This window comes from Lynx canadensis, chromosome X (genome assembly GCF_007474595.2).
Source record: "Lynx canadensis isolate LIC74 chromosome X, mLynCan4.pri.v2, whole genome shotgun sequence".
In the NCBI taxonomy this organism is placed as follows: Eukaryota; Metazoa; Chordata; class Mammalia; order Carnivora; family Felidae; genus Lynx; species Lynx canadensis.
Window position 1 is genome coordinate 18292138 of NC_044321.2, and position 27411 is coordinate 18319548.

At 37.1% G+C, this 27411-nt stretch overlaps 1 long non-coding RNA gene across 1 annotated transcript; it reads right to left on the bottom strand.

The window, feature by feature from the left end:
• Positions 1 to 339: 339 nt before the first annotated feature.
• Positions 340 to 25151, bottom strand: LOC115507364. The gene is made up of 3 exons (XR_003966622.1): positions 25078 to 25151; positions 19236 to 19238; positions 340 to 351 (listed from the first exon to the last, which is right to left on the bottom strand). It is a non-coding gene; the product is annotated as an uncharacterized LOC115507364 (long non-coding RNA).
• Between the last annotated feature and the right edge of the window lie 2260 nt (positions 25152 to 27411).

A 27411-nucleotide genomic window follows, 5' to 3' on the forward strand; every position in this document is an offset into this window, starting at 1 on the left:
CACTACACTTTATATTTTGCTCAAAACAATATGGGTCTTTGCTTCACAATACCCCACTATAGGGAGGCTGCTCTTCAGTGGAAGGCTATTTCTAAGTTCTGAAACATATTTGATTCTGTAGATGAGGGTCATATGAACTTTGATTTTGGCCATTCTGTGCTGAGCTTCAGTTCTGTAAACCGACAGGATTGATATCTGCCTGTTCGTTTAACATGTGTGGTTGAAGTTCAAATGAGCTAAGACAGTATGAAGGTGAATTGCAGCTTCAAAGTGCATGACACCTTCCAATTGTTATCGATGTGCCTATTACAAAGCATTTCGCCAACTCTTCCCAGCTTCCTCTTCCTCCCTCTCTCTTATGTTTCAGAATCTTCACTATTCTTTGTTTTGCACAGATGTGTTCTGCTATTCATTTAACTGATAAATTAATTTTGATGGCTTCTTATTCAATACATTCTCTTCTGATCCAATGTCTCCCACTAGTGATTTTCTGGAAATAAGATGGAAAGAATGATGACCTCCAATGGTGGAGATGTGGATATGTGGCACATGATCATATGAGGTGTCTTATATTACAAGGGCCTTTTTGAGCTTATGTTAGCCTTTTATCTATATGATTAATTCTCAACTGGGGTACCACCTTTTTTTAATGTTTATTCATTTTGAGAGAAAGGTGCTAGTGGGGGAGGGACACACACACAGAAAGAGAGAGAGAGAGAGAGAGAGAGAGAGAGAGAGAGAGAATCCCAAGCAGGCTCCATGCTGTCAGTGCAGAGCTCCATGTGGGGCTTGATCCCAAGAACTGTGAACTCATGACTTGAGCTGAAATCAAGAGTCAGACACTTAACAAACTGAGCCAGCCAGGCGCCCCATAAGTGCTACCTCTTTGACAGGCACTATGCTTGGTGCTATAGAGTAGTGAATGAAAGAGAAAAGGTCCCTCCCATATAGATCTTACATACTGATGGGAAGTGAATGAGTTTCCTATTACTGCTGTAACAAGTTACCACACACTTAGTGGCTTAAAGCAACACAAACTTATTAAATGATGGAGGTCAGAACTCGGAAGTCTACAATGCGTCCACAGACCTTTGTTCCTTAGGCAGGCTCCTGGGAAGAGTCTATTAAAGGTTGTCTGTACTCTATGGCTTACATACATTTTTATTTATCTTCAAAGCCAGAAACAGAACACCTTGACTTTCTTTGTCTGCTTCTATTGTCACTTCACCTTCTGTCTGACACCCTCTAGCCTCCCTATTATGCGTACCCTTGTGATTATAGTGGGGCCACCTATAATCCAGGATAATGTCCTCAACTTAATATCCTTAACTGAATCACATCTGCAAAGTCTCATTTTTTCATGTAAAGTAACATTTACATGTTCGGGGAGCTATACTGAGTATATATCTAAGGGGTAATTGTTCAGTCTATCACAGAAAGAGGGAGAGGTAGGGAGAGAGGAGAAGAGAGACAGAGGGAAAAAGAGAGACAGAGGGAAAAAGAGAGGGAGGGAGAGGCGGAAAGGGAGAGACGGGGAGAAAGAGAAAGTAAATGGGTATACAAATATATAAGATGACTTTAGAGTGTGATTTGTGCTACGAAGGCAATAAGTGGGGTAATAGAGCTACACCACCCAGTGTGGTAGCCACAAGCCACATGAGACTACGGGCTTTTTAAAATGGGGCTAGTGTGATTGAGGGGCTGAATATTGAATTTTATTTCATTTTAAATACTTCAAATTCAGGTAGCCAGAAATGACTAGTGGCTACTATATCAGACAGCACAGCTTTAGGCTTTTTAGAGGACACAGAAGAACATGTTTCCTTTCTTTTTAACTTAACACAATTATGTAAAGATTCAGGAAAGCAGTCAGTCCTCATTAACCTTAATAGATGAAATAAGGCTACTCAGGTGAGCAACTAGGTATTTTTTCCTGAATGAGCAAAAGAGACACATTCCCTATTACTAAAGCAATCTTTTAGTTCCAACTGGAGAAAATCCCTTCCATTTAGGGGTTAACATAGGGCACAGTTTATAATACTTAATTTCCTTCTTTATATATACACATGCTTGCCCTGGCTTCGTGGTGAGCTAAGTATATTTCCTCACTGACTGACTTTGTGCTTGGCTCTGTGATTTGTTTTGGCCAATGAAATGTTAACAGCTATGACATAAGCATGGGCTTTAAATTTGCTCACAAGGTTGGGTTTACCCTCTTGTGTTCCTGTGACTGCTATGAGAACAGCCTATCCTGGGTAACCACTGTTCTAAAGAGAATGTGGAGATGTGGGAATAGGCCTGAAACCAAGCTAGAGATAAATCTTGAGGCTGGGGTCCATCCTACCCTAGCTGAACTACAGCCAATCTACAGGTCTGCTTTAGGACACAGAATTTTGCATCTATTCGTTACTTACCATCATTGTAGCAAGGATGACTAATACAAGGTGAAATACAAAGACTTCTCCTTTCTTGGAGGACTTTGCACATTACTGAGGGACACTGAATTCTCCAAAATTCTTCCAAACTCCCTCTGGATTTTACATTTAACATGGGGGAGACCAGACAGGGATTATTTGCTTTCAAGGCGGTTTCTTTTAGTAGTTTTAAGAATAGGGAGACCTTCAAAGTCTAAAGATTTGTGTAACCGAAATTGCACAGCTCAGTGAGCAAAGCAGCTAAGCGGAACTCTTCACTTTAACAAGGTCTATTTTTGGCTTTAATGACGCAACTTTGTCCTTCCTGAACCCACCATCTTTCAAGCTTTGTTACCAGGAAAGCAAGGAAAATACCACTAGCTAGCCTTCCTTCTAAAGTAAGTGTGATGAAAAACAAAATTGGCAAAGACTTTTAGAAGCCAATAGTAATTTAAATATATGGCTTTTCTTTAGGTAACCAGAGTTACTAAAAGTACACCTGGCAATGCCTCTCAAATGGACATTCTTTCTTAGTGACTGAGTGGAAGTTTAGCCACCTCTCCTGTTGTTTCTCTGCATGGTCAAAGTTGAGTGACTTTTTCTCCGTGTGATTTTTTGTTGCCTCCTGAGCATTAATGATGCTGGAATAGTATTGTACTTTCCCCCCAGGTGCATCGATTTTCCTGCTTGAATTGATGTAGTCCCACAAAGAGAACACCTCACTGTTATTATCCTTTTGGATGCTCTATTCATTGGCTCAGCTATTCTACTCAGCTTAATCAAAAGTAGGCTGTGTCTATGGAAGAAAATACAGGTTTACAGATGTGGGAACCTTCCTGAGCTTGATGCATGAGAACAGGCATCTACTCAAAGATTAAGGGAATGAGATTTCAAAAATTTAATGTAGCAAGTGATGAAAATATTAATGGAACAGCAAACTAGAGAATGCAAGATTTAGAACTATACTTACAGGAAAAAAATCACTTCCTATATATCTGGATCTGGCAAAAGAGACCAAAAAAGTTATATTCTCCCCATTTTGTGCTGTATGTCCAGAAAATTCCCCCCCAGGCCAAAGGTCAGCCATGCTATCACAGTCCTTTGGGTACAGGACAAATGGAGAAATTATTTTCCCTGAGACTTCAGTAGGGCTGAAACCAACAAGGATGAATACCTGAGTTAAATAGGAAGTTGAGTCTAGTACCCCAGAGAGGTCAAATCAAAGGATATGGTTAAAGCTAAAAGGTAAGATGTTGATCACGGTAGGGATTTGGTGCCAGAGAGAAGAGAAATCCACTTCAAGAAAGCGGGGCATTACCTCAGGTAATTCTTGGAATAAGCCCTATTGTCAGGGGCTGGAACCTGTTGCCTGTAGGAGTGTATTAGCAGAAGGAGTCAGCTATCAGGGACAGAAATGGGACATTTTCTCCCAGTCTGTGTCTCCCACAAGACTGTGAGTTCCCTGAGAAAGTTCTTTTTGTTTAGTTTTTTTTTGAGAGAGAGAGCGAGACAGGGCACAAGTGAGTGAGGGGAAGAGAGAGAAAGAATCCCAAGAGGGGCAGAAAGGAGGGAGGGAGAGAAAGAAGCGGGGCTCACGCTCACCAAAGGGGGCTCAATCTCACCGGCTGTAGGACTCCAACTCAACAACCATGAGATCATGACCTGAGCCAAAGTCAGATGTTTAACGACTGAGCCACCCAACCCCCTCCCTAAGAAAGTTCTTATCTAATTCCTTCTTATTCCTCTAGTGATTATCATAAATGGAACAACAATCCAGATTAAGCAGATACACAATATTTCTGTTAATGTCACTATTCAAGTAAGTCAAGTTATACAAAGGTCCCAGTGAATAGACTTTCATTTATATAATACGTTGCAATTTGTGTAATGGAAGAACAGAAAAGACAAAATTAAAAAGGTAAAATATAGTTTTCAAAAGAAAAAAAGCTGGTTATAGGGTTTTCTGGTAGCAGACCTACGGCATGCTTTCAAAAGGCTACAGTGATGTCTGGAGTTAGTAAAAATCGTGGTTCCTACTGCTGTGAAAAGAAGATGGACTTGAAATGTACCCTTTAGGTTCTTTTTAGAGAAAAGCACTTTGAAAAGAGAAAACACTGTATAAGTGCCAAGTCTTATTATGATTGTCACTGCCATGAATCCCTCCAAGCCACAGAAAAAAACATGTTCATAAAAGAAGTGCCTTGGAGATGGGCTGGTGAGGAAAGTTCATTTGAGAGATTCCATGCACAAGCTGCCTGCATTTAGTGCCATCTCCCTCAAGTCCCAAATTACTACTGTCACCACTGTGTGCAGAAAAACTTTCAGGTAAATAAAGAGCACAGTGGGAGGAAAATGTTAAATGCTTATACAGTGGTCTAATGCTAACAATCCCAGAGCATTATTTACTTTCATGGTAAATCACAGTGTGAAAATAACAATATACATTCCTGTGACTGACCAGTGTCACCCAGTCACCATGGAACATTGGCTCTTTTTATTTTTCCCTACAATTGCAGAAAAGCCTGAAATAAATCTTTCACACATGAATGTCAGGTCTATTTGGCCTCCAGCTTTTCCAGAACGGCTCAAGCTCTCATGCTCATATTCATCTATACATTCTTGATATGTTTATACAGACCTACATCTAGAGTAGTAGTTGGCACATGACAGCCTATGGCCCAAAGGTAGTACCAAATGCCCAAATGTCCGCTCCTGTTTTTTATGTCCCATGGGCTAAGACTGGTTTTTACATTTTTAAATGGTTAAAAAACTGTCCAAAAGAATATTTCATGACAAGTGAAAAAATTCCATGAAATTTAAATGTTGATGTTTTCATAAAAGTTTTATTACCTGTGATTACAGCTGCATTTAGTATATGAAGAGAAAAACAAACTTGTCTTATTTATTGTGAGTAACTACAGATACCTAAGCATAAGAACTGGGGACAAAGATAGAACTAAATGTATAAAATTCCACGTATCCAAATTCCTAGGTATATATCCTTAGGCAAAGTCTTTACCTTTGTTTGTAGTGTGGGAATTCTGGAATCCAGAGTTACTATGAGGATTGTGAGACGAAACATGTATCATTCTTTTGTTTAGCACCTAGCATATAGGAAGCACTCAATAAGTGTCATTTAAGCCTATGTGTATCATGCAAAGACTGACAAGAATTTCAACTTCTGGCAATGCAACAAGTTTCTCAATGAGAACAACTAGAAAATCTGAACAAAATATTAAAACCCTCTATTTGAAGGTATAGGGGAGCTATCAAGGTAAAGACATTAGATTAGTGGCATTAAGATCCTACAGAGAAGAAAAGTCAGAGAAGGAGCCTGGCATTTGGCACTGCTTTTCATCTCAATGGGTCTGTCAATTCCAAAAACAGTGGCTGAGAGGCTAATAAGTAGGGCAGAGATTTCAATAGACTCAGAGACATCCTTGGATGAAAATTTAAGTCAAGGACCACCAAGGGGGAGGAGTCTTAATGTATACTTTGAGATTTCTGGTAGAATTCTAAAGACACCTAAATTTAGAAAGCAAATATTAACTGATGGAAAGAAAGAGACAGCAATATATTAATAGCAGGGAACTTTAAGGCCCTACCTGCATCAATGGATACATCATCCAGACAGAAAATCAATAAGGAAACACTGGACTTAAATGACACGTTAGACCAAATGGACTTAACAGATTTATACAGAACATTCCTTTCAGAAGCACTAGAATACACATTCTTGTCAAGTGCACAGGGAACATTCTTGAGTATAGGTCATATGTTAGGCCACAGAGCAAGTCTTAATAAATTTAAGAGAATTAAAATAGTACCAAGCATCCTCTCTATAACGGTATGAACTAAGAAATCAATTAAGAGAGGAAAACTGATACTTACATGGAAATGGAACAACAAATGGGTAAATGAAGCAGTCAAAAGAGAAATGAAAAAAATTAAATGGAACAAAAGCACTTCTAAGAGGGAAGTTAATAGCACTAAATGCCTACCTCAAGAAACAAGAAAAATCTCAAGCAACCTAACTTTACACCTCAAGAAACTGGAAAAATAAGAACAAATGAAGCCCAAAGTTAGTAGAGGGAAGGAAGTAACAAAGATCAGAGCATACACATGCGTGCACACACACACACACACACACACACACACACAAAAGAAACTAGATCAATGAAACCAAGGGCTGGTTCTGTGATAAGATAAAACAAAATTGGCAAACCTTTAGCTACACTCACCAGGAAAAAAAAGAAGAGTCAAATAATTAAAATCAGAAAAGTTAACGAGACATTACAACTGATACCACAGAAATACAAATGAGCAGGAGACTACAATGAACAATTATGCACCAACAAATTAGCAACCTAGAAGAAACACATACATTCATAAAATTATATAACCTTCTAAGACTGAATCATGAAGTAATCGAAAATCTAAAACAAATAAATAATAAGGAAATTGAATCAGCAACCAAAAACCTTCCACCAAACTAAAGTTCAGGAATAGATGGCTTCGTGGATGAATTATACCAAATGTTCAAAGACTTAATACCATTCCTTCTAAACTCTTTAAGGAAAATAAAAGAGGAGGAAACTCATTCTACAAAGCCAGCACTACCCTGATACCACAATCAGACAAAGACATCACAAGGAAAAAAAAACTGTAGGTCAGTATCCCTGATGCATAAAGATGCAAAAATCCTCAGCAAAATATCTGCAAGCTGAATTCAACAATATATTAAAAGAATCATATGCCATGATCATGTGAGATTTTTTTCTGGGGATGCAAGGATGGTTAAACATCCACAAATCAGTAAATGTGATACACCACATTAACAAAACGAAGGAGGGGTGCCTGGGTGGCTCAGTGGGTTAAGCGTCTGACTTCAGCTCAGGTCTCTGTCTTTAGGGTCTCGGTGGTCAAAGCAGAGCCTGCTTCGGGTCCTTGGTCTCCCTCTGCTCCTCCCCTGCTTGCACTCATTCTCTCTCTCTCTCTCAAAACTAAATAAACTTAAAAAAAAGACTATAAAAATGAAGGATAAAAATCATACAACCATCTCAGTAGATGCAGAAAAAACAGTTGACAAAGTTCAAAATCCATTATGGATTTAATAACTCTAAAAAAGTGGGAATAGAGGGAATGTACCTTATAATAAATGCCATATATAACAAGCTCATGGCTAATGTATATTCAACAGGGAAAAGCTGAAAGATTTTCCTTTGAGACCAAGAACAAGATGAGAATGCCCATTCTCACATATTTCACTTAAAAATAGTATTGGAAGTCCTAGCCAGAGTAATTAGGCAAGAAAAAGAAAGAAAAGGCATTCAAATTGGAAAGGAAGAGGTAAACTGTCACTCTTGGCAAATGATGACATTATAGAGAGAAGGCACTAAAGATCCCACCAAAAGACTGTTAGAACTAATAAATTCATACAATTGGAGGATACAAATCAATATACAAAAATGTGTTGTGTTTGTATACACTAAAAACAAGCAGAAAGAGAAACTAAGAAGACAATTCCATTCATCACTGCATAAATGAATACAATACCCAGGAAAAAATGTAGCCTAGGAAGTTAAAGACCTATACACCGAAAACTGTAAGACACTGATGGAAAAAACTGAAGAAGACACAAATAAATAGAAATATCTATGCTCATGGACTAGAAGAATTAATATTGTTAAAATGTCCATATTACCCAAAGTAATCTACAGATTCAGTGTAATCCTGAACAAAATTCCAATGGCACTTATCACAGAAATAAAACCATCCTAAAATTTGTATGGAACCACAGTAGACTCCCCCATAGCCAAAGCAATCTTGAGAGAGAGGAACAAAGCTGGATGCATTCACACTCCCTGATTTCATTCTATATCACGAAGCTATAGTAATCAAAATAGTATGGTATTGGCATAAAGACAGACACAGAAATCAATGGAGCAGAATGGAAAGCTTAGAAAAAAATCCATGCATATTTGATCAATCACTTTATGACAAAGGAGCCAAGAATACTCAATGGAGAAAGGACAGACTCTATAATAAATGGTGCTAAGAAAACTGGACAGCCACAGGCAAAAGAATGAAATTGGACCACTATCTTACATGACACATAAAAATAAACTCAAAATGGATTAAAGACTTGAAGGTAAAACATGAAACCATAAAGCTTTAAAATTTTTCAAATAATTTTTTAATGTTTATTTTTGACAAAGAGACAGAGTGTGAGCAGGGGAGGGCTGGAGTGGGGGACACAGAATCCAAAGCAGGCTCCAGGCTCCGAGCTATCAGCACAGAGGGGCTCGAACTCACGAGCTGTGAGATCATGACCTGAGCTGAAGTTGGACACTTGACCTACTGAGCCACCCAGGTGCCCCCAAACCATAAAACTTTTAGAAGAAATAGGTGGTAAGCTCCTTGACATTGGTCTTGGTGATTATTTTTGCTTTTGTTGCCGGTTCAAAAAACATTGAACTGAGACTACATCAAACAAAAAAGTTTCTGTACATTAAAGGAAATTACCTACAAAATGAAAAGACAACCTACCTAATGGGAGAAAATGTTTGCCAATCATATATTTCATAAGGGGTTAATGTCCAAAATATAAAAAGAACTGCAGAAACAAAAATCACATTAAAAATGGGTAGAGGATCTGAATAGCCAGTTTGCCAAAGAAGACATATAGATGACCAAGAGGTACATGAAAAGATGCTCAACGTCACTAATCATCAGGGAAATTCAAGTCAAAACCACAATGAGATAACACCTCATATCTGTTAGAATGGCTATTATCAAAAAGACAAGAAATAAAAAGTGTGAGGGTTTGGAGAAAAGGGAACCTTTGTGTACTCATGGTGGGAATGTAAATTGGTGCAGATACTATGGAGAAAATTATGCAGGCTGTTCAAAAAATAAAAAATAGAACTACCATAGAATCCAGCAACTTCACTTCTGGGTATTTATCTGAAGAAAATGAAAATGCTTACAACATGGATGGATTTTGAAGGCATTATGCTGAGTGAAATAAGTCAGAGAATAAAACGCTGTATGATCTCACTTATATGTGGACCCTTTATAACAAACTAAACCAAGCTCATAGATAAAGAGAACAGATTGGTGGCTGCCAGAGGTGGGGGGTAGGGGTGGGTGAAATGGGTGAAGGAGGTCAAAAGGTACACAGTCCAGATATAAAATAAATCATGGTGATGTTATGTACAGCAGGATAACTATAGTTAATAATAATATAATGCATATTTGCTTGTTAAGAGGGCAGATCTTAAAAGTACTCATAACAAGAAAAAAAAATTGATGACTATGGTGAGGGATGTTAACAGGACTTAACATGGTGATCTTTTAGCAATATATACAAATACCAAGTCATTATGTTATACACTTGAAACTAATAAGATGTTACATATCTATTATACCTCAAAAGATAACTCTAAAGGATTGCACTTTAAGTGTTAATGGACCGTTCCGGCTTTCGGAGAGACTAAAGCCTACCTTTGGATAATATCATTTCATGGCCAAATTGTTGTCTGAGATTTCTAGTGCCCTTAAACTACCCACCTGCCTGCAAGGCAAAAGTAAACAGTGTCTTCAGGAAGATCACATCATCCAGAACCTCAACTTATCTCATTTTTTTTCATAAAAATTTTCAATAGTTATTTTAAAAATAACCAGCCATGCACAAAGGAAAATCTGTCCCAAAACCAACAGCACAAGCAGACAATAAAACCAGACCCAAAGGAGGGCCGTATAAGGAAGTTATCATTCAGGAATTTTACATATGGTAAACTTGATACCAAATTAATTTCAAACTTTCAGGTTGCAGTTGTTTCTTTCACTATCATAATGCAGCAATAATAGGACTGCCAATTTCTTAGGCTATACCTCAAACCAATGAAATACAAAGGAAAAATATGGGTGCTAGTGCACAGCTGTTGTGGAAAAACAGCAAGAAATCACAATAGCAATCAGAACATCTTACATCTAAAAATGGTTCCAAGATAAGTTTAAATATTTATTTAAATAGTCCAGGCCTTTAGGGTGCCTGAGTGGCTCAGTCGGTTGAGTGTCTGACTTTGGCTCAGGTCATGATCTCACAGCTCGTGAGTTTGAGCCCCACATCAGGCTCTGTGCTGACAGCTCACAGCCTGGAGCCTGCTTCACATTCTGTGCCTCCCTCTCTCTCTGCCCCAACCCACTCTCATTCTGTCTCTGTCTCTCTCAAAAATAAACGAACATTAAAAAAAATTAAAAAAAAATAGTCCAGGCCTTTGAAAGTGATAAAAGATAAAAGAAGAATTAAAAAAGAAACCCATGAGGTCTGAACATAGACAATAATAGGGATATAAATACACAAAATCCTCAATTTTCATTTGCAAATAAAATATTTGCAAGTGAAGTTTTAACAACTATAATAAGAAATTTTGAAATTAATTTGGTATCACATTTCCCATATGTGTAAATATATAAATTGGGAATCAAATGACCCATGCTACAGCCTCAGACAGAAGTGGCCTAACTTATAAAAACAAGTGTACAGATACAACTCTCTAGATCAATGAAATGTAAGTTTTTTTCTATGAGTCCTCATGAATGGTTTGTTTTTATATTTCATAAGCCAGGCAGATAACTTGTAATGACCCTATCTTGTTCTTTATTTCCTACAGATACCATGATGCAGCACCTAGAAAACTGCCTTTCATTCACAGCGGCTTAAAAGAAGAAGGTTATAATAATAGTTAACAATAACCTAGTACTTACTATGTACTGGGGACCATGATAGGCATTTTCATGTATCAGAATATTTAATATTTGCAATACACTTAAGTTTCTAACCAAAAAGAATTTCAAGATAACAATAGTTAATATGTTAAAGGCATTGAAAGGAAAGACAAAGATATTTGGTTGAGAAATGGACACTAAAAAAAAAACAACTGAAAGGAAATTATAAAAGTAGAAATAATTAAAATTGAGAGCTCACTGGATTGTTTTAAGTGGAGACTGGATGCAAAAGCATATGGAATTGGTTAACTGCAATATGAATCAGAATAAAAATATCCAGACTTTAATTACGGAGAATGAAAATGGTAGGAATAAACACAAACTTTTGGGATACAATGAAAAACTCTAACTCCGGTAATTAGATTCTCAAAAAGAAAGGAGAGTGAAAAAGGGCAGAAATTATTAGCTAGTAGTGGCTGACCATTTCCCAAAAGTGGTGAAAGACACCAAGGCATAGACTAAAGTAGTACTATGTATGCCAAACTGGATACCTAGTAAGAAACCCGTATCTAAATATGAAAGTATCAGTGAACAAAACAAAGTACAAATTAAAACAAAATGTCATTATACACTTATTAGAATGGCTAAAATCCAAAACACAGACAACACGAAATACCAGACACAGTATGAAGAAAAAAGAATTCATTATTTAGGAATGTAAAAATGGCATAGTGTGGCAGTTTTTACACAATTAAATATACTATTGCCATATGACCCAATACTCATGATCTTTGGTAATTATTCAAATTAGGTGACAATTTATGTTCACAATAACCTGCACAAATATAGGTTATTTATTCATAATTGTTAAAACTTGGAAAAAAACCAATATATCCTTCAATATGTGACTGGAAAAACAAACTCTGGTACAGCCCTACAATGGAATAATACTCAGCACTAAAAAGATATGAGCTATCAGGCCATGAAAGCACATGGAGGAAACTTATTTGATATTGATAAGTGAAAGAAGCCAGTATGTAGAGGCTACAGATAATTTGTTTCCAACTATGTGACATTCTGGAAAAGGCATAAATATAGAGACAGTTAAAAGATCAGTGGTTGCCAGGGGTTTGGTGGAAGGGAATGAGGAATATTAGGTGGAAGATAGGGTAATTTTCAGGCAGTGAAACTACAGCTGTATGAAACAATCTAAACAAATAAACCAAAAAAATCTCAATAGGTGCAGAAAAAGCATTTGATAAATCTAACATATATTGCTGATAAGAAAACTCACTGCAAAACATATAAGAAGGAAACTTCCTCAACTTCATAAAAGGCATCTGCAAAAAATCTACAGTGATATATTGATGGCAAAAGCCTGAATATATTACCGTACACTCAGGAACAAGACAAGGATATGTGCTCTTACCAGTTCTATTCAATACTGTACCAGATGTTATAGCCAGTACCATTAGGCAAGAAAAAGAAATAGAAGGTTTGGAGACTGTAAAGGATGAAATAAGGAACTGTCTTTATTCACAGAAGATATGGTTACTAATGTAGAACTTATCATGGAATTGGTGAAAAATCTACCAGAACTAAAAGTGAGTTTAGCAAGACTGCAGGACACAAGATCAATATACAAAATCAATATTTCTCTATGTATCTATAATAAAAAAAATCAGATATTGTAACAACAATACTACCGATTAAAATAGCATAAAATATGAACTACAAAATATGTCAAATACCTGTGCAATGAAAACTACAAAAGACTGTTGAGAGAAATTATAGAAGACCTAAAGAAACAGATATGTATAACAGCACGGAAGTTTTTTGTATGCCTCGCATCCATGAAATCTAGCCAGACCAACACTAAACCATCCTACACACCTAGAAAACTGACTGGAGGATTAACACAACAATCTGCACAACCTGAACCACAGAATTCAGCAGGAATTCACCCCAAAGGAAAAGAACGAAGAAACAACAGCCAGGGATTTAACCAACACAGATACAAGTAAGATGTCTGAACCAGAATTTAGAATCACAATAATAAGAATACTAGCTGGAGTCAAAAATAGATTAGAATCCCTTTCTGGAGAGATAAAAGAAGTAAAAAAAAATAGAATGAAATTAAAAATGCTATAACTGAGCTGCAATCACGGATGGATGCCATGGCGGCAAGGATGGATGAGGCAGAACAGAGAATCGGCAATATAGAGGACAAACTTATAGAGAATAATGAAGCAGAAAAAAAGAGGGAGATCAAGGCAAAAGAGCACGATTTAAGAATTAGAGAAATCAGTGACTCATTAAAAAGGAACAACATCAGAATCATAGGGGTCCCAGAAGAGGAAGAGAGAGAAATAGGGGTAGAAGGGTTATGTGAGCAGATCACAGCCGAAAACTTTCCTAACTTGGGGAAAGACACAGACATCAAAATCCAGGAAGCACAGAGGACCCCCATTAGATTCAACAAAAACCGACCATCAGCAAAGCATATCATAGTCAAATTCACAAAATACTCAGGCAAGGAGAGAATCATGAAAGCAGCAAGGGAAAAAAAGTCCCTAACATACAAGGGAAGACAGATCAGGTTTGCACCAGACCTATCCACAGAAACTTGGCAGGCCAGAAGGGAGTGGCAGGATATATTCAGTGTGCTGAATCAGAAAAATATGCAGCCAAGAATTCTTTATCCAGCAAGGCTGTCATTCAAAATAGAAGGAGAGATAAAAATTTCCAGGACAAACAAAAATTAAAGGAGTTTGTGACCACTAAACCAGCCCTGCAAGAAATTTTAAGGGGGAACTCTCTGAGGAGAGAAAAGATGAAATGAATGAATGAATGAATGAATAAATAAACAAATAAATACCCAAAGCAACAAAGATTAGAAAGGACCAGAGAACACCATCAGAAACTCCAACCCTACAAGCATCATAATGGCAATAAATTCATATCTTTCAGTACTCTAAACATGAATGGACTCAATGCTCCAATCAAAAGACATAGGGTAACAGAATGGATAAGAAAACAAGATCCATGTATATGCTATTTACAAGAGACCCATGTTAGACCTAAAGACACCTTCAGATTGAAAGTAAGGGGATGGAGAACCATCTATCATGCTAATGGTCAACAAAAGAAAGCTGGAGTAGCCATACTTATATCAGACAATCTAGTTAAAATAAAGACTGTATCAAGAGATGCAGAAGGGCATTATATTATAATCAAGGGGTCTATCCACCAAGAAGACCTAACAATTGTAAACATTTATGCGCCAAAAGTGGAAGCACCCAAATATATAAATCAATTAATCACAAACATAAAGAAACTCATCAATAGTAATACCATAATAGTAGGAGACTTCAACACCCCACTCACAGCAATGGACCGATCATCTAATCAAAAAATCAACAAGGAAACAATGGCTTTGAATGATACATTGGACCAGATGGGACTTAACAGATATATTCAGAACATTTCATCCTAAAGCAGCAGAATATACAATCTTCTCTAGTGCACATGGAACATTCTCCAGAATAGACCATATACTGGGACACAAATCAGCCCTCAGCAAGTACAAAAAGATCGAGATTATGCCGTGCATATTTTCAGACCACAACACTATGAAACTCGAAATCAACCACAGGAAAAAATTTGGAAAGGTAACAAATACTTGGAGACTGAAGAACATCCTACTAAAGAATGAATGGGCTAACCAAGAAGTTAAAGAGGAAATTAAAAAATACATGGAAGCCAATAAAAATGATAACACCAAAGCCCCAAACCTCTGGGACACAGCAAAGGCGGTCATAAGAGGAAAGTATATAGCAATCCAGGCCTTCCTAAAGAAGGAAGAAAGATCTCAGATACACAACCTAACTTTACGCCTTAAGGAGCTGGAAAAAGAACAGCAAATAAAACCTAAAACCAGCAGAAGACAGGAAATAACAAAGATCAGAGCAGAAATTAATGCTATCAAAATCAAAACAAACAAACAAACAAACAAAAACCAGTAGAACAGATCAATGAAACCAGAAGCTGGTTCTTTGAAAGAATTAACAAAATTGATAAACCACTAGCCAGTTTGATCAAGAAGAAAAAGAAAAGGACCCAAATAAATAATGAAAGAGGAGAGATCACAACCAATGCAGCAGAAATAAAAATAATAAGAGAATATTATGAGCAATTATATGCCAATAAAATGGGCAATCTGGAAGAAATGGACAAATTTCTAGAAACATATGCACTACAAAAACTGAAACAGAAAGAAATAGAAAATCTGAACAGACCCACAACCAGTAAAGAAATCGAATTAGTAATAAAAAATCTCCCAAAAAACTAGAGTCCAGGGCCAGATGGCTTTCCAGGGGAATTCTACCAAACATTTAAGGAAGAGTTAACACCTATTCTCTAGAAGGTGTTCCAAAAAATATAAATGGAAGGAAAACTTCCAAACTCTTTCTATGAAGCAAGCATTACCTTGATTCCAAAACCATACAGAGAGCCCACTAAAAATGAGAACTATAGACCGATTTCCCTGATGAACACGGATGCAAAAATCTTCAACAAGATATTAGCTAACCGGCTCCAACAATACATTAAAAAAATTATTCACCATGACCAAGTGGAACCTTGGATTCAAGGCTGGTTCAATATCTGCAAAACAATTAATGTGATTCATCACATCAATAAAAGAAAGGACAAGAACCATATGATCCTCTCAATAGATGCAGAGAAAGCATTTGACAAAATACAGCATCCTTTCTTGATAGAAACCCTCAAGAAAGCAGGGATAGAAAGATCATACCTCGAGATCATAAAAGCCATATATGAATGACCCAATGCTAATATCATCCTCAATGGGGAAAAACTGAGAGCTTTCCCCCTAAGGTCAGGAACAAGACAGGGATGGCCACTCTCACCACTGTTATTCAACACAGCATTGGAAGTCTTAGCCTCTGCAATCAGACAACACAAAGAAATAAAAGGCATCCAAACTGGCCAGAAGGAGGTCAAACTCTCTCTTCGTAGATGACATGATACTCTATATTGAAAACCCAAAAGATTCCACCAAAAACTGTTCAAATTGATTCATGAATTCAGCAAAGTGGCAGGATATAAAATCAACACAGAGAAATCGGTTGCATTTCTATACACCAACAATGAAGCAACAGAAAAAGAAATCAAGGAATCGATCCCATTTACAGTTGCACAAAAAACCATAAAATACCTAGGAATAAATCTAACCAAAAAGGTGAAAAATCTATATGCTGAAAACTATAGAAAGCTTATGAAAGAAATGGAATAAGACACACAAAAAAATGGAAAAAGATTCCATGCTCCTGGACAGGAAGAACAAATATTGTTAAAATGTTGATACTACCCAAAGCAATCTACATATTCAATGCAATCCCTATCAAATTAACACCAGCATTCTTCACAGAGTTAGAAGAAATAATCCTAAAACTTGTATGGAACCAGAAAAGACCCCAAGAAGCCAAAGCAATCTTGAAAAAGAAAACCAAAGCAGGAGGCATCACAATCCCGGACTTCAAGCTATACTACAAAGCTGTAATCATCAAGACACTATGGTACTGGCACAAGAACAGACACTCAGATCAATAGAACAGAATAGAGAACCCAGAAATGGATCCACAAACGTATGGCCAACTAATCTTTGACAAAGCAGGAAAGAATATCCAATGGAATAAAGACAGTCTCTTCAGTAAGTGGTGCTGGGAAAACTGGACAGCGACATGCAGAAAAATGAGCCTGGTCCACTTTCTTACACCATACACAAAAATAAACTCAAAATGGATGAAAGACCTCAATGTAAGACAGGAAGCCATCAACATCCTCAAGGAGAAAGCAGGCAAAAACCTCTTTGATCTTGCCGGCAGCAGTTTCTTACTCAACACATCTCTGGAGGCAAGGGAAACAAAAGCAAAAATGAACTACTGGGACCTCATCAAAATAAAAAGCTTCTGCACAGCGAAGGAAACCATCAGCAAAACTAAAAGGCAACTGACGGAATGGGAGAAGATATTTGCAAACAACATATCAGATAAAGGGTTAATATCCAAAATCTATAAAGAACTCATCAAACTCAACACCCAAAAAACAAATAATCCAGTGAAGAAATGGGCAAAAGACATGAATAGACACTTCTCCAAGGAAGACATCCAGATGGCCAACCGACACATGAAAAAATGCTCAACATCACTCATCATCAGGGAAATACAAATCAAAACCACAATGAGATACCACCTCCCACCTGTCAGAATGACTAACATGAAAAACTCAGGCAATAACAGATGTTGGCAAGGATGCGGAGAAAGAGGATCTTTTTCGCATTGTTGGTGGCAATGCAAGCTGGTGCAGCCACTCTGGAAAACAGTATGGAGGTTCCTCAAATAACTAAAAATATAACTACCCTATGACCCAGCAATTGCACTAGTAGGCATTTATCCACAGGATACAGGTGTGCTGTTTCGAAGGGACACATGCACCCCCATGTTTATAGGAGCACTATCCACAATAGCCAAAGTATGGAAAGAGCCCAAATGTCCATCAATGGATGAATGGATAAAGAAGATGTGGTATATATATACAATGGAGTATTACTCGGCAATCAAAAAGAATGAAATCTTGCCATTTGCGACTACGTGGATGGAACTGGAGGGTCTTATGCTAAATGAAATTAGTCAGAGAAAGACAAAAATCATATAAGTTCACTCATCTGAGGACTTTAAGAGACAAAACAGATGAACATATGGGAAGGGAAACAAAAATAATTTAAAAACGGAGGGGGACAAAACAGAAGAGACTCATAAATATGGAGAACAAACTGAGTGTTACTGGAGGGATTGTGGTGGGGTGGGCTAAATGGGTAAGGGGCACTAAGGAATCTACTACTGAAATCATTGTTGCACTATATGTTCATTAATTTGGATGTAAATTTTTTAAAAATAAAAAAAAAGAAATAGATATGTACGGTCTTTATGGGTTCTAAGACTAAGTATTATTAAATGTCAACTCTCCTCAGTTAACCTGTATATTCAACACAATCTCAACCAAAATACCAGCATGCTCTTTTGTATAAACTTACAAGGTGATTCTAAAATTCCAAAATATCTTAGGTGGCCACAAAAATTTTCAGAAAGAACAAAGTTGAAGGGCAAACACTATCTCAAGAGTTATTACAAAGATACAGTTAGCCAGACTGTGTGATACACAATGACAGACAAATAAGTGGAATAAAATAGTCTGGAAAGACACCTGCACATATATAAACAAATAATTTTCGACAAATGTTCAAAGGCAATTCAATGGGGAAAGGATTATTTATTCAACAAAAAGGGTTGGCAAAAGATAAGCAAAGATAAGAAATTTCATCTGTACCTTATACTATATATAAATATTAACCTGAAGTAAATCACAGACCTAAACGTAAAACCTAAAACTATAAAATATCAAAAAGAACACAAAAAGACCTTAATAATCACCTCATAAAAGAAGAGGGGGTGCCTGGGTGGCTTTGTCAGTTAAGTGTCCAACTCTCGATTTCAGCTCAGGTCATGATCCCAGGGTCATGGGATTGAGCCCCACAATGGACTCCATGCTGAGCTACTTAAGACTCTCTCTCTCTCTCTCTCTCTCTCTCTCTCTCTCTCTCTCTCTCTGTTTCTTCCCCCTCCTCCACCCCTCTCTCCTGCTCGTGTGCTCTCTAAAATTAAAAAAAAAAAAAAAGAAGATATACAGTGGCAAATAAGCACATGAAAAGATGCTTTATATCCCATGTCATCAGGGAAATGCAAGTGAAAGTGAGACAGCACTACACACCTATTAGAATGGCAAAATCGAAAACACAACACCAAGTGCTGGTGAGGATGTGGAGCTCAGATTCATTGCTGATGGGAATGCAAAATAATATAGCCACTTTGGAAGACAGTTTGGCAGTTTCTTAGAAAAGTAAACCTATTATTGCCATTGGATCCAGTGCTTGGTTTCCCTGATATTTATCCGAAGGAGTTGAAACCTTACATCCACACACACACACACACACACATACACACACACAAACTCTACAAAGTTATGTCTAACAGCTTTATTCATAATTGCCAAATCTTGGAGGCAACGAATATGTCCTTCAGTAGGTGAATGGATACATTAACTGTGGTACATCCAGATGATGGGTTATTATTTGGCACTAAAAAGAAATGAACTATCAAGCCATGAAAAGACCCTGAAGCAACTTCAGTGCATATTAGCAAGTGAAAGAAACTAATCTGAAAAGGCTACATAATGTATGATTCTGGCTAGATGACATTCTAGAAAGTACAAAATTATGGAGACATTAAAAAAAAAGTAGTTATCAGGGGTTGGGCTGGGAGTGGGAGGGTGGTGAATAAATGACTCACACAGGATCTTCAGGGAACTGAAAATACTCTATATGATCCCATAATGACAGATACATGTCATTATACATTTGTCTGAACCCAATGAATGTAAATGCCAAAAGTGAACCCTAATGCAAGCTATCAACTTTGAGTGATTACTATGTATCAGTGGAGGCTCATCAATTGTAAAATGTACCACTCTGGTGGGGGATGTTGATAATGTATGTGTGGGGGCTGGGGTTATAACAGTCTCCTGTTATCCTGAGGTGGTACATTCCAAGACTTCCAGTGGATGCCAAAAACATATTACCAAACCTTATATATGTTTTCTCATATATACCTATGTTAAAGTTTAATTTGTAAATTAGGCACAGTAAGAGGCTAACAAAAACAACTAATAATAAAATACAATGATTATAACAAAATAAAGGCCTGCCTTGCTTTTATTGTGCTTTACTTTATTGCACTTGACAGATAGTGGGTTTTGTTTCTGCTTCTGTTTTTTTTTTGTTGTTTTTTATTTTTTTTAAATGTATGTTTATTTTTGAGAGAGAGAGAGAGAATGATAGAGTGTGAACAGTGGAGGGGCAGAGAGAGAAGGAGACACAGAATCAGAAGCAGGCTCCAGGATTCAGGCTCTGAGCTGACAGCACAGAGCCAGACACAGGGCTTGAACCCACAAACAGTGAGATCATGACCTGAGCTGAAGTTGGACGCTTACTCGACTGAGCCACCCAGGTGTCCCAGTTTTGTTTTGTTTTTTACAAATGGAAGGTTTGTGGCAGCCCTGCATGGAGCAAGTCTGTCAGTGCCATGTTTCCCCCCAAGGTATTTGCTAACTTTGTGTCTTTGTGTAACACTTTGGTAATTATCACAATATTTCAAACTTTATTTTTTATTTGTAATAGTGATCTGTGATTAGTGAGCTTTGATATTACTAATATAATTGGGGGGGCAAAAATTGTGCCCATATAAGATGGCAAAGTTAACTGATAAATGTTGTGTGTTTTCAAGCTGTTCCATCAATGGGCTGCTTCCCTATCTCTTCCCTCTTTTCAGGTCTCTCTACTCCAGAGACACAACAATATTAAAATTAGACCAATTAATAACCCTACAGTGTCCTCTAAATGTTCAAGTAAAAGGAGAAGTTGCATGTCTCTCACTTTAATTCCAAAGCTAGAAATGATTAAGTTCAGTGAGGAAAGCATGTTGAAAGCTGAGCTAGGCCTGGGGTGCCTGAGTGGCTCAGTCGGTTGAGCATCCAAATTCAGCCCAGGTCATGATCCCGTGCTTTGTGGGTTTGAGCCCCACGTCGGGCTCTGTGCTGACAGCTCAGAGCCTGGAGCTTGTTTCAGGTTCTATGTCTCCCTCTCTCTCTGCCCCTCCGCCACTCTGTGTCTCCCCAAAATAAATAAACATTAAAAATTTTTTTTTAAAAAAGAAAGAAAGCTGACCTAGGCCAAAAGCAAGGCCTGTTAGGCCAAGCAGCCAAGTTGTGAATGCAAAGGAAAACTTCTTGCACAAAATTAAAAGTGCCCCCCCCACCACAGCCAACATCATACTCAATGGTGAAAAACTGAGAACCTTTCCCCCCAGGTCAGGAACAAGACAAGGATGTCCACCCTTACTAATTTTATTCAACATAGTATGGAAGGCATAGCCACAGCAATCACACAACATAAATAAAAGGCATCCAAATAAGTAAGGAAAAGTAAAACTCTCACTACATGCAGATGACCTGATACTGTATAGAGAAAACCCTAAAGATTCCACCAAAAACTGCTACAACTGATGAATGAATTCAGCAAAGTCGCAGGATACAAAATCAAGGTACAGAGAAATATGTTGAATTCCTATATACTAATAGGCAGCAGAAAGTGAAATTAAGAAAAGAGTCCCATTTACAGTTGTGCCAAAACCAATAAAATATCTAGGAATAAACTTAACCAAAGAGATAAAAGACCTGTAGTCTGAAAATTACAAAACATTGACGAAAGAAATTTAAGACATGAAAAGTAATGGAAAGACATGCCATGCTCATGGGTTGGAAGAACAAATATTGTTAAAATGTATATGCTACCTAAAGCAATCTACACACTTAATCCAATCCCTATTAAAACACCAACAGCATTTCTCACAGAACTAGAACAAACAACCCTAAAATTGGTGTGGAACCACAAAAGACCTCGGGTAGCCAAAGTAATCTTGAAAAAGAACAACGAAACTGGAGGTATCACAATGCTAGATTTCAAGTTATATTATAAAGGAGCAGTAATTAAAACAGTATGGTACTGGAATAAAAATAGACACGTAGATCAATGGAACAGAAAACCCAGAAACAAACCCACAATTATATGGTCAATTAATCTTCAACAAAGCAGGAATGAATATATAGCAGGAAGAAGACAGTCTCTTTAATAAAAAGGTGTTGGGAAAACTGGACCACTTTCTCACACCACACACAAAAATAAACTCAAAATGGATAAAGGACCTAAACATGAGACCTGAACCCATAAAATCCTTGAAGAGAGCACAGATAATAATTTCTCTGACATCGGCTGTAGCAACATTTTTCTAGATATGTCTCCTGAGGCAAGGGAAATAAAACCAAAACTAAACTATTGGGACTATATCAAAATAAAAAGTTTCTGCTCAACAAAAGAAACAATCAGCAAAACTAAAAGGCAACCTACTCAATGGGAGGAGATACTTATAAATAACATATTCAATAAAGCGTTAGTATCCAAAATATGTAGAGAACTTCTACAACTCGATACCCAAACAAATAATCCAATTCAAGGGCGGGGAGAAGACAGGAACAGACATTTCTCCAAAGAAGAAATACACATGACTAACAGACACATGGAAAGATGGCTCAACATCAGTAATCATTGGGGGATTGCAAATAAAAACTATAATGAGAGATCCCCTCACACCTGTCAGATGGCTAAAATAAAAAACACAGAAAACAACAAGTGTTGGTGAGGATGTGGAGAAAAAAACCCTCTTGTGCTACTGGTAGCAATGCAAATTGGTGCAGCCACTGTGGAAAACAGTTCGGAGGTTCCTCAAACAATTAAAAATTGAACTACCCTATGATCCAGGAATCACACTACTGGGTATTTACCAGAAGAGTACAAAAGCACTAATTCAAAGGGATACATGCACCCCTATGTTTACTGTAGCATTATTTACAATAGCCAACCTATGGAAGTAGCCCAAGTGTTTACTGATAGATGAATGGATAAATGTGGCATACACACACACACACACACACACACACACACACAGTGGAATATTATTCAGCCATAAAAAGTGAAATCTTGTTATTTGCAGCAACATGGATAAAGCTAGAGAGTATAATGCGAAGTGAGATAAGTCAGAGAAAGACACATATCAAATGATCTCATTCATGTGGAATTTAAGAAACAAAACAAATGAACAAAGGGATAAAAAGACAAATGAAGAAACAGACACTTAATTATAGCGAATTAATGGTTACTGATGGATAGAAGATCAAACCAGCCACAACATTCCCTTAAGCCAAAGCCTAATCCAGAGCAAGGCCCTAACTCTTTTTAATTCTATTAAAGCTGAGATAGGTGAGAAAGCTATAGGGAAAAAGTTTGAAGGTACCAGAGGACAATTCATGATGTTTAAGGAAAGAAGCCATCTCTATAACAAAAAGTGTAAGGTGAAGCAGCAAGTACTGATTTAGAAGCTGCCTCAAGTTATCTAGAAGATCTAGCTAAAATAGTTAATAAAGGTGGCTACATTAAAATACAGATTTTTAATAAAGATAAAACAGCCTTATATTGGAAGAAGATGCCATAAAATACTTTGATATGGGAAATCATGCTTTCAAGCTTTAAACCAGGCTTTAAAAGCTTCTTAAGACAGGTGACTCTATTGTTAGGGGCTAATGCTGGTGGTGACTAAATTGAAGTCAGTGCTCACTGACCATTCCAAAATCCTAAGTACCTTAAGAATTGTGCTAAAATCTGGGGTGCCTGGGTGGCTCAGTTGATTAGGCATCCGACTTGTTCCATAAATGGAACAACAAGGCCTGGATAACAGCACATCTGTCTACAACATAGTTTACTGAATATTTTAAGCCCACTGTGGAGACCTATTGTTCTGAAGAAGAGAAAAGAAAAGATTCCTTTTAAAATAAGATTCCTCATTCACAATCTACCTGGTTACCCAAGAGTTTTGATAAAGAAGTACAACAAGATTAATGTTCTTTTCATGCCTGCTAACACAGCATCCATTCTGCAGCTCACATATAAAGGAGCTATTTTGACTTTCAAGTCTTAATATTTACAAAATATATTCCTAAGGCTACAATGGTCATGGATAGTGGTTCCTCTGATGGATCTGGGTAAAGTCAATTGAAAAGCTCCTGGAAAATATTCACTATTCTAAATGCCATTAAGAACATCTGTGATTCATGAGAAGAGATTAAAATATCAACATTCACAGCAGTTTGGAAGAAGTTGAATCCAACCCTTATGGATGACTTTGAGCAGTTGAAGACTTCAGGACAAAAATTAACTGAGGGTATATGGTGGAAATGGCAAGAGAACTAGAATTAATAGTGGAGCCTGAAGACATTACTGAATTGCTGCAATCTCATGCTAAAACTTGAATGGATCAAGGGATGCCTGGGTGGCTCAGTCCATTGAGAAACCGACTTCGGCTCAGGTCATGATCTCACAGGTTCCTGAGTTTGAGCCCCACATCAGGCTCTCCACTGTCAGTGCAGAGCCTGTTTCAGATCCTCTGTCCCCCTCTCTCTCTGCCCCTCCCCAGCTCATGCTCTCTCTCTCAAAAAAAAAAAAACATTAAAAAAAACTTTAATGGATAAGGACTTGCTTCTCATGGATGAGCAAAAAAGTAGTTTCTTGAGATGGAATCTACTCCTGGTGAAGATGCTCTGAAGATTGTTGAAATGACAACCAAGGATTTAGACTATTACATAAACTTCGTTGATATAGCAGTGACAGTTTTGAGAGGATTGATTCCAATTGTGAAAGAGATTCTTCTGTGGGTTAAATGTTATCAAAGAGCATCACATGCTACAAAGAAATCATTCATGAAAGGAAGAGTTGATAGATACGGTATGCTTCACTGGTGTGTTATTTTAAGAAATTGCCACAGCCGCCCCAACCTTCAGCAATCACCACCCAGTCAGCAACCATCAATATTAAGGCAAGACCCTCCACCAGCAAAAAAGACTGCAACTTGCTGAAGCTCAGATGATGGTTAGCATGTTTTAGCAATAAAGTATTTTTTAATTAAGGTACGCACATTGTTGTTTTAGACAAAATGCTGTTGCACATTTACTAGAATACAGTGTAGTGTAAACATAATTTTACATGTAGTGGGAAACCCAAAAATGCATTTGACTCACTTTATTGTGATATTTGCTGTATTGCGGTGGTCTGAAACCAAACCTATAATATCTCTGGGTTACACCTATACTATAATAAAAGCTTGTGAATATGATCTTTCTCTTTCACAATATCTTACTGTACTATACTCTTATTGTGATGATGTGAGATGATAGAATACCCATGTGATAAGAGGAAGTGAGGTGAATGACATGGGCATTGTGACGTAGTGTTAGGCTACTAGTGACCTTCTTCTCATCATACTTCAACAGAAGAACCATCTGCTTCCAAACCATGGTTAATCACAGGGAACAGGAATCACAGGGGTGGGGGGATACTTAATGCGGGAAATTTATGTATCTTCTTCTCAGTTTTGCTGTGAGCCTAAAACTGCTCTAAAAAATAAGTCCTATTTTTTTAAAAAAGAACACTTAGAAGAAAAACTTTGTTATCTTGGGTTAGACAAGCATTCCTTATGTACAAGATCAAAAGCATGACCCATAAAACTACAAATTGATAAAATGGACTTCATAAAAAGATACTATCATCAGCATTTTGAGAAACACTGTATATAGAAAATGAAAAGACAAGCCCTAGATTGGGATAAAATATTCACAAAATGTTCATGTAGCAGATATCTAAGAAAGGACTTCTCAAACCTAAAAGAAAAAAAAATCAACCTAATTAGAAAATAAGCAAATATGAATAGACACTTCAGTAAAGAAAATATACCAGTGGCAAATCAGCATATGAGAATATGCTCAATATTATAATTCACTAGGTAAATGCTAATTAAAACTGTAATGAGATACCACTACATATCTAATAGTATAACTAAGATTTAACAAACTGAGCATCCCTAGTGTTGACAATAATGTGTATAAACTGGAACACTAATACACTGCTGGTAGGATTGAAAAATGGTATACTCACTTTAGAAAATAGGCAGTTTAAAAAAATTGAACATACACTTACTATATGATCTACTCATTCCACTCTTACGTATTTACCCAAGAGGAATAAAGGTATATGTGCAAAGACTTGTCCATGAATGTTTACTGCAGCTTTATTTGCAATTCCCCAAATTAGAAAGAACCCAAATGTGTACCAATAGGTGAAAGAATAAACTGTGGTATATCCATGCAGTGGGATACTATTCAGCAACGAAAAGTTATTAATGATACATTTTATACTGTGAATGAATCTGAAAATAATCATGCTGAGCTAAAGAAGCAGTATATACTTGATGAGTCCATTGATGAAAAATTCCAGGTAATTCAATATATTATACAGTAACAAAAAGCAGATCAGTGGTTGCTGAGGATAGGGCAGGAGGGTTGTTTCAGGGAGGGATAGAAAGGAGGGATTCCAAGGAGGCACAGGGACACTTTTGGGTGTGATGGTGTAGTGGGTTGAAGTGTGTCTTTCCAAAAGATATATCCAAGTCCTAACCCCTGGTACCTGTGAATGTGACTTTATTTGGAAACACGTTCATTATAGATGCAATTAAGAATATGAGATGAGGCCAAGCTGGATTTAGGGTGGGCTCTAAATCTAATGGATGGCATCTTTAAAAGTGCAAGGAGAGGGTGATTGGATGCATACAGGGAAGTTGGCCATCTAAAGATGGAGACACAGATTGCACCTATGCTTCCACAAGACCAGGAACACCAGGAAACACCACAAGCTCCAAGAGGCAAAGACAGATTCTCTCCTAGAGCCTTTAGAAGGAGTGTAGCCCTCCTGATGCCTTGATTTTGGATTTAAGGCTTCCAGAACTGTGAGAGAATAAATTTATGTAGTTTTAAACCTCTGAGTTTATGGTAATTTATTATGGCAGCCACAGGTAACTAATACAGCTAATACAGATGGATATATTTATTGTTATGGTTGTGGTCATGGTGTTTTATATATATATACATACAGTTATCAATTTATATATTTTACTTATGTGTAATTTATTGTATGACAGACCTCAAAGCTATTAAAAAGGCCAGCAGCAATATAGAGGATTCAAACAACATGCTTAACAAACTGAACCTAATTTTTATATATTGAATAGTATACCCCCAAACGTAGCTGAAATAAAAATTTTAGGTACATATTCATGGAATATTTGTCAATGTTGGCCAATATAAATTCATAAAGCTACTCTCGCTACATTTTAAAGGACTGAAATTGTACAAACCATGTTATCTTACCATAGTAAAATTGAGATCAAAGTTAATAAAAATCATTATTGGACAATACTGATATGTTCAGAAATTCATCAGTGTACGGCTAAATAACCCACAGGTTGAAAAAGAACTCAAAATGGAAATTAGAAAATAACTGAATTATAATTTACATATGAATATTTGTGGGATGCAGCTAAAGCCAGGCTTAAAGGTAAAGTATTAAAAATGAAATTTCTGACCTTAATGGCATATATTTAAACAGAAAAATTTAATGCTCAATGATCTA